Source organism: Suricata suricatta, chromosome 9, assembly GCF_006229205.1.
Source record: "Suricata suricatta isolate VVHF042 chromosome 9, meerkat_22Aug2017_6uvM2_HiC, whole genome shotgun sequence".
Classification (NCBI taxonomy): Eukaryota; Metazoa; Chordata; class Mammalia; order Carnivora; family Herpestidae; genus Suricata; species Suricata suricatta.
The window spans coordinates 54,436,240-54,449,120 of record NC_043708.1 but is presented as its reverse complement, the minus strand read 5'-3'; positions in this window follow the sequence as shown (position 1 = coordinate 54,449,120).

The following is a 12,881-nucleotide window of genomic DNA, read 5'->3' as shown; positions in this document are numbered from 1 at the left end:
TTAGATACTGAGTCAATTTTTCTTAAGCACTACTAACTGCTTGCTTTTCTTGAAGCTAGATCATTCTGAAAATTTCCTGTTAGACCTATGAGTGCAAACATATGGTATCTGTCTTACTCTGCCTGACTTATTTCGCTTAGCATGCCATGTGAATTTTTAAGGATTCCAATTTTCTGCCAAATTGTTTTACATTGCCTTTTATCTACTTGAACCCAGTATACATAGCTGTTTTACAGTTTATTTTGTTAAAGGCCTAACAGATGTATTTCTGTTATCCTCGGTTTCTCTTTTATGTTATCTTTCAACATGTTTTTATATTACCTGATTATCATTGTGTACTGAGATAATGTATTCACACACACACACACACACACACACACACACACACACACACATGCACGCACTTATAAAAATAATTTGAGGTCTGGAATGGACTCATTTTCTTCAAATAGAATTTTTGTCCTGTCACCTGGAAGATCTAAGAACTTGAGACAGTGGTCATCCAAGCATATAGGTTCTGAGGTAATTCTGGGCCACCCAGAACACACTAAGCTAGGCTGTGGTGCACACTTCATGATTCCTCTATCTCCCATTCTATTCCTACAAATCATCTTCCTGAATCTCAGCTCAAACATGGGATAGTTAAGCATAGCCCCTACTCTTAGTGGCCCTTGGACTCCATCTTTTGTTTCCCTAATCCTATAAGGCTTTCAAAGCTGTGCTAAGTTTCTAAGATACTTTTTATAGGCCAGCAAATTCTCCCAAGGCAAAAGCAGCTTCAAAGACCATCTCTGGATTTCCATTTTCTGAACTTCGGCCAAATAGTACTTCTCTGTCATATTAAATCTTTGATGTTTTATAAAACACTATTTTTTTCTATGTTTTGGAGATTTGGTTTTGTTTTCTCTTTAGTGAAAGATTTGTGGCCCAACTTCACTTGAAGGGACCTTTGTGTGTCAGATATTCTTAGAGCATAAGCTCCCTGACAGCAAGAATTTTGTCAATTTTCTTAAATGCTATATCCCGTCACTGAAAATGAGTGCTCAAAAAGTGGTTGCTAAACCAAGAAAAAAATTATAAATTTAGTATTTAAACCATTTACATTTAGCAAGAACTTAACTCCAGTTTTCAATTAATCAAGTCTGGAGAAAAGCCACGTTATTCCCAGTATTGGCATAAACTCTTAACAAATACAAGATGGTTAAAAACTAGCTGAGTTTTCTGGTGAAATACGAAGCTACTCACTATTCCCAAAGTATTTTATGTTTTGGCAACTATATTCATAGGAATTGAGGCTTTGTGCATTGGTAGTATGAAATACTTATGTTTAAAAGCTTATTGGGGGGAGGAGTCAAGATGACGGAGAGGAAGGGAGCTCTGTAAACTTCATCTGCCTCACCTATTGAAATGAGAAGGACATTACTCTTATCTGCAAGAGTGGGAGGAGAAAATATGGACTCCAGAAAGAAGACAACCTCAGAGATGCCTGAGTGAGTGAGTGCAAACTGGGGAGATTGGAAAAACGGGCCAGCCTGAGACAGGCAGGGGAGGTGGGAGCCCCAGTCCAACAGGGAGAAGTGCGTGGAGACCCTGAGAGACAAAGGGAAAAGAAACTGAACACACTCATAGCACTGTCTCTAGAGAGGAGATAAAGAACTTAACCCAGGATGGAGAGAAAAACTCTCATCCCATATAAAACCGCTGAGCTCAGGAGAAGAAACCTGTCCCGTATTGCTGGCAAATTCTTCTTTGGGCTAGGCAACATCAACGCTAACCCAGGACGGAACCGGAAAAAAAAATCACCCCAGCCCCCTCCTTCTGCAAGATCCCGGCTGGGAGGCAGACTGTGGCCTGAGGGAGTGCACCTTGCCTCCGGCAGCAGCAGCACAAATCTGGGTGGCACCAGGAAAAACTGCCCCCACCCCTACCCAATCCTGGCTGGGAGATGGCGGCCCCCAGAGCTCACTTCACCTCTGGCAGCGGCACTGTGAATCTCAGCTGGTGCCATGAGAAACCGCTCCCTCCCCCTACCGAATCCCAGCTAAGAAGCCAGCCGCCAAAGCAAGTACATCTCATCTGTGGTAGCATTAAAGTGCATGGACCAGGATTTTGAAGCGAGGTGGGCCTGGAAAATACAGCTTGACTTGCCTGGGGCACAAGGAGCTCGGACTTACAAGAGTGGCTCCAGCACTTAGTTAGAGCAGAGCGTGGGGAGCCGCCATTATTCTCTCTGCAACCACCAAGGCAGGGCCTCCTAGAGCAGCTCTGAAGATCTAAATACACCAAACCACGCCTATCCACGAGGGGGAGCGGATGTTTTTTTTATATTTATTTTTTATTATTTTTTCACTCTTTTTAATTTTTATTTATTTTTATTTTTACTCTTTATTTTCCTTTTTCGTTTCTCCCTCTTTTCTTTTTCTTTTCTCTCTTGCCATCCAGATATATTCTCCCTTAACTCATCCTTATCTATCCCCTTGACTGGTTGAACACTCTTAGACTGTCCATTGTCCTTTGTTGTCTCTGCCCACCTTTATTTTTTTTCTCTTCTTTTCTTTTCTTCTCTTTCCTCTCCCTTCCTATTCTTTTCTTCCTTTCCCATTTTAATTTGTTTGTTTGTTTGATTTGTCTGTGCATTTGCATGCTTTTGTTCCCTGTGTGTTTGTCTTGTCTGTTTTCCTTTTCAGGGCTACCCCAAGAAACAAGCCAAAGTATGAATGATGGAGTGTCCCAAATATCACTGAGTAGAGAAATAAAATAATGAAAGACACAACAAGAGAAAATGAGAGACACCATTAAAAGAACACTTCCTATGGGCACCTGGGTGGCTCATTCGGTTAAACATCCAGCTTTGGCTCAGGTCATATCTCACGGTTTGTGGGTTCGAGCCCCCATTGGGCTCTGTACTGACAGCTAGCTCAGAGCCTGGAGGCTGCTTCAGATTCTGTATCTCCCTCTCTCTCTCACCCTTCCCTGCTCATGCTATCTCTAAAAAATAAATTAAAAACATTAAAAAAAAATTTTTAAAAGAACACTTCCTGAAATGAGAGGCCCTGGACAGTCAATAAGCCTCTTTTAACAGAGCAATACTAACAGGTGCACAATGAGCTTTTAAAACTGACAAGAGACAGAAAGCTAGCTAAAATGAGAAAACGAAAAAACTCTTCCCTAAAGAAACACCAGGAAGAAGTCACAGCCACAGAACTTCTCAAAACAGATCTAAGCAACATAACTGAACAAGAATTTAGAACAATTGTCATAAAATTAATCTCTGAGCTTGAAAAAAGCATCAGAGAAGCTACTGATACAGTGACTAGAGACTTTCAAAATAACTGTGATGAGTTAAAAAAAGCCTATAAATGAGGTGTATAATAAAATGGAGGCAGCCACCTCACGGATTGAAGAGGCAGAGAGAAGAATAGGTAAATTAGAAGACACAGTTAGAGCAAAAGAGAAAGCCAAGTAAAAAAGAGACAAATTGATCCAGGAGCAAGAAAGGAGAATTCGAGACCTGAATGATACAATCAAACAGAACAATATCAGCATCATAGGAATTTCTGAAGAAGAAGAAAAAGAAAAAGGTACTGAAGGGGTGCTAGATCAAAGTATAACTGAGAATTTCCAGAATCTGGGGAAAGAAATAAAAGTTCAAATTCAAGAGGCACAAAAAAAACCCTTAAGACATAACTTGAATTGACCTTTGGCACAATATGTCATAGTGAGACTGGCAAAATATAAAGATAAAGAGAGAATTCTGAAAGCAGCTAGGGATAAAAGGGCCGTAACATACAAAGGTAAACCTATCAGGGGTGCCTGGGTGGCTCAGTTGGTTGAGTGGCCGGCATCGGCTCAGGTCATGATCTCACGGTCGTGGGTTCGAACCCCGCATCAGGCTCTGTGCTGAGAGCTAGCTCAGAGCCTGGGAGCTTGCTTCAGATTCTGTGTCTCCCTCTCTCTGGCCCTCTCCTGCTCACGCTGTCTCTCTCTGTCCCTCAAAAATAAATAAAAGACATTTTAAAAAATTATTAAAAAAATTAAAAAAAAATAAATAAATAATAAATAAATAAATAAATAAATAAAAAGGTAAACCTATCAGAGTGGTTACAGACCTATCTAATGAAACTTTGCAGGACAGGAAGGAATGGCAGGAAATCTTCAATGTGATGAACAGAAAAAATATGCAGCCATGAATTCTTTATCCTGCAAGCCTGTCATTCAAAATAGGAGAGATAAAGGTGTTGCCAAATAAAAATTGAGAGAATTCATCACCACCAAACCAGCCCTAAAAGAAATCCTAAGATACTCTATGAGGGAAATGTTGCAAAGAATACAAGGTACAAGAGACATCACTATGAACATGAACTCTACAGAGAACACAATGAATCTAAACCCACATTTTTCAAGAATAATAATGAATGTATATGGACTGAGAGCTCCAACCAAAAGATACGGGGTAACAGAATGGATAAAAAAACAAAACCCACCTATTTGCTGTCTACAAGAGACTCATTGTAGACCTGAAGACACCTTCAGATTGAAAGTAAAGGGATGGAGAAATATTTATCATGCGACTGGAAGCCAAAAGAAAGCTGGAGTAGCCATACTTATATCAGACTAACTAGACTTTAAAGTAAAGGCAGTAACAAAAGATGAAGAAGGACATTATATAATAATTATAGGGTCTCTCCATCAGGAAGAGCTAACAATTATAAACATCTATGTGCCAAATTTGGGAGGACCCAATTACATAAAACAACTCATCACAAACAGAAATAATCTTATTGATAACAATGTGCTAATTGCAGGGGACTTTAATACTTCACTTACAGCAATGGATAGATCAATCAGACAGAAAATCACCAAGGAAATAAAGGACCTGAATGACACATTGGAACAGATGGAATTGATAGATATATTTACAGCTCTGCATCGTGAAGTTAGGAAATTCACCTTCTTGAGTGCACATGGCACATTCTCCAAGATCACATACTGGGGCATAAAGCAGCCCTCCATAAATATAAACGATTTGAGATCATACCATGCACACTTTCAGATCCCAATGCTATGAAACTTGAAATTAACCACAGAAAAAAGTCTGGAAAACTCCCAAAAATGTGGAGGTTAAAAACCAACCTACTAAAGAATGATTGGGCTAATTAGGCAATTAGAGATTAAATTAAAGAATATATGGAAACAAATGAAAATGAAAATACACAGTCCAAACTCTCTGGGACACAGCAAAGGCAGTCCTAAGAGGAAAGTATATTGCAATTCAGGCCTATTTTAACAAACTAGAAAAAGCGCAAATTCAAAATCTAACTGAGCACCTAACAGAACTAGAAGGGAAGTGGCAAGAACACCCCAAACCCAGCAGAAGAGAAATAATAAAGATCAGGGCAGAAATAAACAATATGGAATTCAAAAAACAGTTGAGCAGGTCAGTGAAACCAAGAATTGGCTTTTTGAAAAAATAAACAAAATTGATAAACCTCTAGCTAGCTCCTTAGAAAGAAAAGAGAGAAACCCCAAATAGACAAAATTATGAATGAAAAAGGATCTATTACAACCAATCCCTTAGAAATACAAGTAATCATTAGAGATTACTATGAAAAACTATACGCCAACAACTCGAGAACCTAGAAGAAATGGACAAATTCCTAAACATACATACACTACCAAAATTCAAATGAGAAGAGATAAAAAGTTTAAACAAACCAATAACCAGTGAAGAAATTGAATCCATTATCAAAAATCTCCCAATGAATAAGAGCCCAGGGCCAGATGGCTTCCCAGGGGAATTCTACCAGACATTTAAAGCAGAGCTCATACCCATTCTTCTCAAACTACTCCAAAAAATAGAAATAGAAGGAAAACTTCCAAACTCATTCTACGAAGCCAGCATCACCTTGATACCCAAACCAGACAGAGACCCAGCAAAAGAAGAGAACTACAGACTAATACCCTTAATGAATACAAATGCAAAAATACTCAACAAGATACTAGCAAACAGAATTCAACAGCTTATAAAAAGAATTATCTATCATGATCAAGTGGGATTCATTCCTGAGTTACAGGGCTGGTTCAATATTCACAAATCCATCAATGTGATACATCACATTAACAAAAGAAAAGATAAAAACCATATGATCCTGTCGATAGATGCAGAAAAAGCATTTGACAAAATACAGCAACTTTCTTAAAAACCATTGAAAAAGTTGGAATAGAAGGAACTTACTTAAACATCATAAAATCCATTTACAAAAAACCCACAGCTAATATCATCCTCAATGGGGAAAAACTGAGAGCTTCCCCCCTGAGATCAGGAACACAACAGGGGTGTCCACTCTTACCATTGTTGTTCAACATAGTGCTGGAAGTTCTAGCATCAGCAATCAGACAACAACAACAACAAAATAATAATAAAAGGCATCAGAATTGGCAAAGAAGAAGTCAAACTTTCACTTTTCACAGATGACATGATACTCTACATGAAAAACCCGCAGACTCCACCAGAAGCCTTCTAGAACTGATCAATGAATTCAGTAATGTTGCAGGGTACAAAATCAATGTACAGAAATCAGTTACCTTTCTATACACCAATAATGAAGCAACAGAAAGAGAAATTAAGAAACTGATCCCATTCACAATTGTGAAAAACCATAAAATACCTAGGAATAAACCTAACCAAGGATGTAAAAGACCTATATGATGAAAACTATAGAAAAATTATGAAAGAAATTAAAGTAGACACAAAGAAATGGAAAAATATTCCATGCTCATGGATCAGAAGAATAAACATTGTAAAAGTGTCATTGCTACCCAAAGCAATCTCCACATTCAATGAAATCCCCATCAAAATTGCACCAACATTCTTCTCAAAGCTAGAACAAACTATCCTAAAATTTCTATGGAACCACAAAAGACCCCGAATCGTCAAAGTAATATTGAAGAAGAAAACCAAAATGGGAGGCATCACAATCCCAGACTTTAGCCTCTACTACAAAGCTGTTATCATTAAAACAGCATGGTATTGGCACAAAAACAGACACATAGACTAATGGAATAGAGTAAGAAATCAAAACTGAGCCCAGAAATGTATGGCCAATTAATCTGTGACAAAGCAGTAAAGAGTATCCAATGGAAAAAAAGACAGCCTCTTTGGCAGGTGGTACTGGGAGAACTGGACAGCAACATGCAGAAGAATGAAACTAGACCACTTTCTTACACCATACACAAAAATAAACTCAAAATGGCTGAAGGACCTGAATGTGAGACAGGAAACCATCAAAACCCTCGAGGAGAAAGTAGGAAACAGCCTCCTTGGCCTCAACAGCAGCAATTTCCTACTCGACACATCCCCAAAGGCAAGAGAAATGAAAGCAAAAATGAACTATTGGGACCTCATCAAGATAAAAAATTTCTGCACTTCAAAGGAAACAATCAAGAAAATCAATCAACAATCAATGGAATGGGAAAAGATATATGCAAATTACATACCAGATAAAGGGCTAGTATCCAAAATATACAAGCAACTACCAAACTCCACACCTGAAAAATTAATAATCTAGTGAAGAAATGGGCAGAAGACATGAATAGACACTTTGCCAAAGAGGACATCCAGATGGACAACAGACACATGAAATAATGCTCAGCATCACTCATCATCAGGGAAATACAAATCAAAACCACACTGAGATATGACCTCATGCCAATCTAAGTGACTAAAATGAACAAATCAAGAGACTATAGATGATGGTGAGGATGTGGAGAGACAGGCACCCTCCTACACTGTTGGTGGGAATGTAAAGTTGTGCAGCCGCTCTGGAAAACAGTGTGGAAGTTCCTAAAAAACTATTAAATAGCACTGCTGGGGATTCACCCAAGGGATAGAGAAGTGCTGATGCACAGGGGCTCATGTACCCCAATGTTCATAGTGGCATTTTCAACAAGAGCCAAATCATGGAAAGAGCCTAAATATCCATCAACTGATGAATGGATCAAGAAGATTTGGTATATATACACAATGGAGTACTACATGGCACTGAGAAAGAATGAAATCTGGCCATCTGTAGCAAAATGGATGGACCTCAAGGGTGTCATGCTAAGCGAAATAAGTCAGGCGGTGAAGGACAGATACCATATGTTTGCACTCATAGGTCTAAAAGGAGAACAGGAGAAATCTAACAGAGGACCATAGGGAGGGGAAGGGGGTAAGAGAGTTGGGGAGAGAGAGGGATGCAAATAATGAGAGACTAGTGAATTCTGAAAATAAACCTAGGGCTAAATGGGGAGAAGGATGGGGGAAGAAGGGTGGTGGTGATGGAGGAGGGCATTTGTGGAGAAGAACGCTGGGTGTTATATGGAAACCAATTTGACAATAAACTATTAAAAAATAAATTAATATTGAAAGGCAAAAAAAAGTTTATCAACCTTTGTACAATGAGTACAAAATATCAATCTTCATCTCTAAATATTGTTATTAATTAAATTGGAAGATTTTTAATCATTTATCAGATAACAAATTGGAAAATCAGGCATGTCAACATAGAAAGAGATAAAGTCAGGGCACCTGGGTGGCTTATTTGGTTAAGCATCCAACTTCAGCTCAGGTCCTGATCTCACAGTTTGTGAGTTCAAGCCCTGCATCTGGCTCTGTGCTGACAGCTCAGAGCCTGGAGCCTGTTCTGAAGTCTGTGTCTCCCTCTATCTCTGCTCCTCCCTTTCTTATGCTCTGTCTCTCTCTCTCTCTCTCTCTCAAAAATGAACAAACATTTTTTAAAAAGAGAGAGAGAAAGAAAGTGAAGAGGAGATTAAATGATATATCAATGCATTTTCAAGGTCATTCAGAGAAAAATAGATAACTCATACTTGTTTTCACTTTATTACAGACATAAGAATGAAGAGAAAAATAAAGATATAGATCAGGAATAACTTCAGAGTATTGCTCATCTGATATGACCATAGCTGAGCACATTATTGTCAAAGGCTATGTGTTATTCCCTGTCACCAATCTCCTGTAACCATAACAATTATAAGATAAATACAATCCTTTATTTAATGAAACTTCATTTTATTTATTCACTTTACAAATACTTATTGAGTTTCTTCCACATTCCAGGCAAGTTCCAAACACTGAAGACAAAGCAGTGAGCAAGAAAGACAGCACTCTTGGTCTCATGAGGTTTGCATTCCACTTTCCACCAAGCAGACTCCAAGCATATTTGTAAGCTTTTAATGACTCATCCTAAGTGGCAGGAGGAAAATGTATTAAAATGAAGTGATAGAGAAAACAAAGAGACAACTTCACATTTGGTACTCAAGTAAAGCCTCTCTTAGGAGATGAGGTTCAAAGAGCACTGAGTAAGCCATGCAAATATCTAGAGAAGGAGCATTTTAGGCAGAGGAAATAAATGATGTGAAGGCTCTAAAATAGAACAAGCTTTGGAAACTGGCAGAGGCTCCTGTGATTGAAGCATAAAGGACAATAGGACAATCTCAGTATAATGAAATTAGAGAAATAGGCAAACATTATAGATAGCTTTGCAAGCCATATACAAAAATTTAAAATTTTTTTTATGTTTAGTTTTGAGAGACAGGGTGTGAGTGGGGGAGGAACAGAGAGAGAGGAAGACACAGAATCCGAAGCAGGCTCCAGGCTCTGAGCTGGCAGCACAGAGCCTGATGAGGGGCCCGAACTCATGAACCGTGAGATCATGACCTGAGCTGAAATCAGCAGCTGAACCAAATGAACCACCCAGGTGCCCCCATACATACAAATTTAGATTTTCATCTAATTGGAATGGAAAGCAACTGGAGGGTTTTAAGTAGAGGTTTTTACAGATCACCTTTGGCTGCTATGTGAAGAAAACACAGGGGTGTTGGCAAGATGGGAATCAGAAAAAACAAGATTTTGCAGTTGCCAGAGCCTTGGATCGACTGAAACAATTCCTACTAATGAAAATGTAACATGTACTATTCAACAATGCATATTACATTAGGCATGGAATTTATTGACTTCATCAAGCTAAAATTTGATTCTTTTTGAGGCGCCTGGGTGGCTCAGTTGATTAAGCATCCAGCTCCAGCTCAGGTCAGGATCTCACCGTTCGTGGGCCCGAGCCCCACATCGGGCTCTGTGCTGACAGCTCAGAGCCTGGAGCCTGCTTCAGATTCTGTATCTCCCTCTCTCTCTGACCCTTCCTTGCTTACTCTGTTTCTCTGTCTCTCAAGAAATTAAAAAAAAAAAAACCAATAAAATTTGTTTAAAAGACTCCACTTTTCTGATGCCTGGGTGGCTCAGTCAGTCACTTGAGCGTCAAACTCTTGATTTCAGCTAGGTCATGATCTCACGGTTTGTGAGCAAATAAAATTAATGCTTCTCTGCTATCAGTCTAAATAATTTTTTTTAAATTATATCTGTAGTCACCTACTTCATTTTCTTTTAGGCTATAAAGATCACTAACTTAGAGAACACTGTTCTTAACATTTTGGGTGTTTATGGATTCTCTCTTCAGAAAAGTAGATACACACATAGAAATTTGAAGATATTTTCAAAGAGTTCACAAATTGCTTACATTACCTTTATGAAAGGTCAATCAACCCTAAAATAATAAGCCTTGCTATAAATATCTGTCATAATCCTTTCTTAGGATTTATCTGTCTTCCATTTGTCAGAAAATAAAATTAAGCTATAAGACCTTATTGGATATATTCAGCAATTCATGAGTGAGGCAGCATTCAATCTAGTAGATAGAAATCCTGAAGAGCTATACAGAGCATGGTATTTTTGTAGGCAGAAGAAAGCAGGAACAAAGAAGCAGTAGACAAAAAGGCAGATTCATCACTGCAAGTTTACTTTCCTTATAGGAGATGGCAGGGCTTGATCAGACAGATGACCTAACTAATGCTGATAAGGTGAGTCCCTACTGATTGGTTTAACATTCTATTTCTGGGATAGCCAATATTAATTTGGTTGTCTCTGGCGATGTGAGGTTTAGCACACAGTTTCCATTTGGGACCTGTTGTCTTTAACACATTAAAGCAGTTACTTTATGCTATGAGAAGATGATAAGCTTAAGAATATTATCAATGTCTCCAAAAAAAGCATGATATGAAATCCAATGACAACAAACAATATGGTATAATCACAAAGCACAATGGTCTAGTTGGAATCAATAGTTCTTATGCTGATTATCATCCAAATCAGATCTGTATCTTCCTATCAAACTATCTTAAAAGAATAATATAATTAAGTTAACATAAAGAATGAGCTCCAATTGTATGAATAACATAATAATTAAATTCTCTTTTTATGATAAAACAATGCTGGACCAGATGCTGGGATTCACTAGTAACCATGTTTTGCTAATGTTAGTTTACAAGATAGAAAATAAAGTAATATGATCACACTTTTTGACTTTGATGATGACCTTACAAATAAAACACTGGTACTAATGAGCAACTGTGGTGATGGGATCATTCTTGTGAGTATCAGATGTTAGTATTTCCTCCAAATGTAATAATGACCATAATGTAACCATATTGTCAAAGCCTCTGGTTAACAAATCATTCAGTTGAACTGCTTTGAGAGGGAAAACAGAAAAATTAAAACTTAGTAAAACCAAACAAACAAACAGGACTCCACTTGCTTATATTGGAAAGTGAACCCTTATCTCTCTTATAAGTGTGACTGAACACAAGAACCTTCATTTTAAATCCTCAAATGAATCTCTTGGTATATCCTTATGTTTAATAATCACCTAGCCAAGAAGCATCTCTTAAAAACAAAAATTAGATATACTTGATAGCAGAGAAAAGATTCAATTCAATACACACCGTTGAGCAGACCTCAATATCTCAGAGAGAAATTGAAAGTGCATGAACCATAGTTATCAGGCTTTCATGAACCCTATAAGTGTTGTTATTGGGCCATTTCAGTGTTTCTGTGATATTTCAAATATTGTAATTCAAAATACAGAAGATAGCCATACCCAATGCCCTTCAGTATTATAAGAAATAATAATCTGAGATTTTTCTTTTCCATAATCAATTCATTAAAGGTTATGGCAAAATTAAAGATCATTCAATACTAAGACATATTATATATATATATATATATATACACAGATAGAAATATCTAAAATAAAATATTAATAAAAAGTAATAAAACATTTAGTTTCTGTACACAAAATATGCTCTTTATAAAATTGTATAACATTAAATTGCATAATTTTAAATATGTTAGAAAAGATGGAAACTTTGAAAACTTACAGAAAATAAGCATATTTTCATAAGCAAAAGCTCTGAAACTTCCTGCTCCAATCTATAGCTTATGTGCATTTGGTGGGGGTGGAGAGAACTCTATTATTTTTAAATTTTATTTATTTAATTTACATCCAAGTTAATATATGGTGCAACAATGATTTCAGCAGTAGATTCCTTAATACCCCTTACCCATTTAGACCATCCTTCCTCCCACAACCCCTGCATCAACCCTCTGTTTGTTCTCTATTTTTAAGAGTCAAATTTTATGTTTTGTCCCCTTTCCTCTTTCTGTATTGTATTTGCTTCCCTTCCCTTGTGTTCATCTGTTTTGTATCTTAAACTCCTCATATGAGTGATGTCATATGATATTTATCTTTCTTGGACTAATTTTGTTTAACATAATACCCTCCAGTTCTATCCATGTAGTGGCAAGTGACAAGATTTCATTCCTTTTGGTTGCTGTTTGATACTCCATTGTATGTGTACACCACATCTTCTTTATCCATTCGTCCATTGATGGACATTCGGGCTCTTTCCATACTTTTGGTATTGTTGATAGTGCAGCTATAAATATTGGGGTGCATGTGCCCCTTCAAAACAGCACACCTGTATCCCTT